General features: G+C 41.4%; 1 pseudogene; it reads right to left on the bottom strand.

The window, feature by feature from the left end:
• Nucleotides 1–1381: 1381 nt before the first annotated feature.
• On the bottom strand, nucleotides 1382–2230 carry LOC116087469 (annotated as a pseudogene).
• Nucleotides 2231–5437: the final 3207 nt, after the last annotated feature.

Raw genomic sequence — 5437 nt, 5'->3', positions numbered from 1 at the left:
TGGAGGCATGTGGGGGGAGTTGAGGGGCAAAGAAGCCGGGATGCAGATCTCACTGTATACCTTCACCTATTGAAGTTCTGACACAGTCCACAGCACCTACAATTGCCCCTTTTCTGTCACTAAACTGTCACCCAGCCCAATCAAGTTACTTGGGCTTCACTTAGGAGTGGTCTTGCCAACTGGCTGACTATTTTTGTGGTCAATATAAACAAATTACTTTGCCTGACTCACTATGTTTCAAAGGTCTGTTCTCCTCTCCTGGGGCCCTCTCTTCCCATTTTTCCATTTTGCTAGACTGACTAACCTTCTTTACTTCATCACCTATGGATAACCATGAAAGGCAGCAGGATAAAATACTTTTCTCTTCACCAGATTTAAATTGCATCTTTTTTTAGGAGGCCCAAGGGGAGAGGTAACCAAGCCAGATAGACTTAAAATTCATTATTTCTGGGCTATTTTGAGCCAGTTTGTTTACTTATTTTCCTTTTTAGTTAGTTCAGTCTTGACACACAGACAAATGTGTACCAACTGTCTACTTTTTATATTTGGGTGAGTACCTGGAAGTGGCATGTGGCAAAAAAGCAAGGATGCTGGGAAAAGAGTGTAAACTTGCCGTTAACTTTCAAGTCCACCAGCCAGCCTCCCCCTGCTCCAACAGGAAAGCAGCGTTGGGGCTCTGGGTCTCACTCTGTTAATTTTTCTGATTATCTCAAGGAGTGTATTCAATACTTCCATTCAGCTCTAAGTCCATTCCTCTAATGTCACCTGTTCTATTTGCTTCTCTTCCAAATGCTGCCTTTTACACTTAAACTTTCCATCTCTTTTCCTTTGATTCCCTTTGATGTGTTAAAACCACAGGGTGACAAACTTCACACGAGCCATCAACTTCACTGAAGAACAAGACTCATATATGTTTCCTCGGCTGCATGCTTTTCAATTTCTATTTGTGTGTGTGTGTGTGTGTGTGTGTGTGTGCAGTTGTCCCCAGAGGGCAGAAGAGGGAGTCAGATTCCCTGGAGTTGGAATTGCAGGTGCTTATGAGCAGCCTGATTGGTGCAGGAAAAAAAAAAACTAATTTGGGTTCTCTAGAGGAATAGGATGTGTGCTAAACCTCTGAGGCATCTCTTTAGACCCCAAACCAAGAGAGAGAGAGAGAGAGAGAGAGAGAGAGAGAGAGAGAGAGAGAGAGAGAGAGAGAGAGAGAGAGAGAGGGAGAGAGATGCTCACACTCTGTTTCCTTGGTTACAGAGTTCTTGTTCTGTTTCTGATAATTCAGAGGTCCTGCTCTGCAGTTTTAACTTTCTGAATAATTCCATATCCTGTGATTATTAAGTTATCTAGCAAATTCTGGGGACACAACCTTTTAGCTTTTCTTTCTTTTTCACAAATAGGACATTTTATTTGCCACTATCAAAAGTCTGGATTTTAAACAGATTCTTGGACTCAGTTCATACCCATCAGCTTATTCAACTTCAGCAGCTGCCTCGCCATCAGTAGTTTTCCCAGAACTACACCTTCAGCATGGCTCTCCATGAGTTCTCTCAGCTCAAACATGGGGTTCTTCAACATCTTTACTTTTCTGATGAAGGTGACATGGAGAAAGTAAATGGACTGGCAAGTTTTCTCTGTCTTCCCCATTGTTTTCTATGACTAATTTATTCACCACTTCCTTCAAGTCATTTACCTTCTTGGTCTCAAGTCTTGATCTCCATCATCTTCTTGCAGGTCTGAAGGACCTGCTGGTGCTGCACGCAGGACTTCTTACATATCTGGTTGTTGCAATTTTTTTAGTGAAACCAAGCCAGAAAGGACAGAGTGAAGAGCCATCAGTTGTCTTGACATCAGCATGAGCTTGACTCATGGTCTGGTCAGTTTCTTTTTGACCATGGAACACAACTTATCTTGGATATAATCCATGCCATGGAAGCTAGCTAGACAGTTTGACAGCTTTTGCCCTGCACATCCTTAGTCACTAGCTTGAATTTTCTAAACACAACTTTGTTATACTGTAGATCAGCAAAGCTTACCTTTAAAAATGACCCTTGAGGTCACCAGTTGCAATTTTGGTTCCTTGAGTCCTTGTGCCTAGTGTTTCTCCAAAGTGTCTAATATTGAACATAGCCAGAGCTTTCACATCATACCAATCTTTCATAGAAAATGGATCAAGCCCCTTCTTCTTAGCTCCCTCCTTGCTGCCTTTCACTGGGCATGTGTTCTTGCTGACCACCATGGTGCTTCTCAGAGAGCCAGTGTGGAAAGTACAGGCAACTTTCAAGAGAACTTAGGTGATATGGGGCAGGACTAACTTTTATTTCTTAGTAGAAAATAAAACCTTGCTTTCAAAAAAAAAAAGAGAGAGAGAGAGAGAGAATTTGGATGATTCTCTCTTTTTTTTGGCATATACCATTGATCTGTCCACAGAAAGCTGGTCTCAAATTGGTATCAACTGTGCATCTTACCAAAGTTAAAGAGCTGGGGGCATCTCCACACAGCTACAGTTACTATCATCATTAGAATCACTAGAAGTATTATTTGTATTAACTTTGGTGCTTTGTGGGAAGAGACTGGTTTGTCTAATTTTGAAAACAGAAGTTTGTCCCTGAGAAAAAGAACGCAAGGCATAGCTACATGGTCTCACCCCAGGGTCGCAAACACACTTTCTATTGTCCTCAATGTGGTGACCACATGTTTCCTTTCTTTCTTTTCTCCAAGCTAGCTAAGTCTTAAGCAAGAAAATTCGGAGGAAATGAAAGAGGGACAAAATGAACCACTTTCTCTTCTCTTATGGCATTTAGAGTATGTGCCAATGGGTGAGAGTTGTGTGCATATGTGAGCATGTGTGTGTTTAATGAAGAAAATAAACAAAACACATTGTTACTGTTCTGACTAGTTATTTCTCTTCTCATGACACAGCTTTAAATCTTTTGAAGCAAACTGGGAGAACCTGAGCCTCATGTACTATAAAGGATCATGTGTACAACTCATTTGTATAGTACACTACCTTGTAAAGTATATATGTGTTCATGAGATACTGAATAAATGTGCAATGGAATGTCACTGATGGGAAATACTTAAAATGTGAAAGTTGTTTTCCACAGGCTTCACAGGCTTGTAGAGACACAAAAAGTTAGCCAATATTTTAAAGTCAAACTCAAGGAATTATCTATTCAAATAGAATAAATTGGGTATTCAAGAAAATCAGAGATTTTTGAAACTTGGAAAAATACTTTGAAGATGATTTGGGGTTTATTGTTAACTCTTGCCAAGAACTGAGAACCAAAGAAAAGAAAATACACATACAGAGAAGCACTTCCCCCTCCCCTCCCCCCCTTCTTCTGTTCCCCTCACCCCCTCCATTTTTTCCTTCCCTCCCCAAATACCAGAACTGGAAACAGAGGTAAGTTAACTGAGATTCAGGACAAACTTCTTACCCTCCCCATAGGATCTGCTGCGTCCTTATGCTCTAAGCTGACTTCCACAGCAGAGGTCTTCCCCCCAGAAACCTGTGGTCAAGTAATAAGCAACCCAGCCATTCCCTTCTAGAAGATAAACTACTTATGGGCAGATGTAGAGTCCTTTTCAGATGACAGGTAATTATAATCAATCTCTTTCTGTTTCTCCTTATAATTTCTTTTGTCTATCCAACTATCTCCCTTACCAGGTCTAGAGAAATCCAGTAGTTAATTGTAAGCCTTGCAGATATCCAGTGACATCACAACTAGTGTTATCTTAGACATAACTTTGTTCAGAAAAGAATTCACTGTGGACTTGCATGAGGAAGATTGTTCTTAAAACTATCTTCATCATATAATCAATAGATTTGCCACATGTGGGCAAAATTCTGTGTCAAGGAAGGTGTGTGGTCATATGCAGGCTCCATCTAACTGGACTCCAAAAACCAGGCTCCTTACCCAGAATTCCCTGTCATGTGATTTCACTAGCTGAGAGAAGCAGTACCACACTCTATGTCAAACCGGATTCTTCTGTGGCAGAAGACAGAAATTGACAGTATTAATCCACAAAGAAAGAATGCACAAGAAAGTCTGAAGGAAAAGCTAAAGACCCAAGATTTGTCACTTTTCCTAGCAGTGGGAGGAGGAATATTTTTTGACCATGTGACCTCCTTAACATTCAGATTCTGGAAATATAGTTTAATTAGGGCAAACCCAGGTCTCATGACCAGTTCTTCAAGTGAAGAAATCCCATGAATGGCCTGCCAGTCCAACTACTAGGAGTGGGAGGTTCCAGGCAGAGCTTTCCAAAAAAAAAAAAAAAAAAAAAAAAAACAGAAAGAAAAGGGAGAAGGGTAGGAAGAAGTCAACCCAGTAGATGTCCACCACCCCACCTCATGGGATGATCAGTTATGGAAAGACAGAGGCTGAGAGGTGAGTAGTAAGTGTGTCTAAGCCACAGCTCGATGATGGGACCAATAAAATGGATACTAAAATCTGGATTTGCCTAGTAGTTTAAATCAGACCACTTAATAGCATTTTTTTTTTCTTTGAATTCGGTCCAGAACCTCCCAGCCCCTGAGTAGGATGTGAACAGCTGCTCTATTAAGCATCTCTCTACCGTTGCGGGTCATCCTCCCACTCAGCCTCCTGGCCACACCTACTGCCTTCTTTGTACTAAACTCTGAACTCCAAGGCCTTTTCTCTTGCAACACCTTTGTTTAGATTGGAAGATGAATTAAAAGATGCTGAATGCTTTATAGAATTTCAATATTTAACATCGGTAATTTGATTTTAAAATGTGAGGTCAAACCTCCCTTTTAGACACAAGAGAAAGCAAGAAGTCAGATAAAAGGTCTGCTTGAAGGGGCCTCTGAACACTGCCTTGAGCTTCTGGCTCTCTGGTCCACAGCAGGGATGAAAGAATTCTTGTCACTTAAAGTGCAAATTGGGCTGGTTCTTTTAAGACAAAAAAGGGGAGTCGGGTTTATTCAATTTTTCAACGTAGCAAGCTTTGTTCCTCATAAATTTTCTCTTTGGTTATTAAAATATTCACTGTAGGAAACAGATTTGTAACCCATTTCTCATATTACCTACAGCCAGAAAAACAAAATTTGATATCCTGGGGTTTATTCGCTGAGGGTGCTTCCCATAAAAAGTGGGGTGAGTGCGTATTGGGAAATTGTCTGGTTAACTCCTTTATGGATAAGCGTTAGTCACAACCTCCCCCATCCCAGAGCACACATTTTGGCCCCCATCGCTCTCCCCACCTCCTGCTTCCCGCCTCTCCAGGGTTGGTGACCTAATAGCATTTTTCTTCATGCATATTTTGGCTTGGGCCCATGGCCTGGCTGCCTTCATCCGTCTGAGTCTTTTGAAATTCCTGCATGTTCGGCCCAGATTAAGTCGACTGTGTCTCAGGATGTGTGTTCCGTTTTGTTCTTTCCCCTTAACTCTCCCTGTGCAACGTGTCTGGGGAGGAGGTG

This window comes from Mastomys coucha, unplaced genomic scaffold (assembly GCF_008632895.1).
Source record: "Mastomys coucha isolate ucsf_1 unplaced genomic scaffold, UCSF_Mcou_1 pScaffold13, whole genome shotgun sequence".
Taxonomy (NCBI): Eukaryota; Metazoa; Chordata; class Mammalia; order Rodentia; family Muridae; genus Mastomys; species Mastomys coucha.
This window is presented reverse-complemented; position numbering and strand designations above follow the sequence as displayed.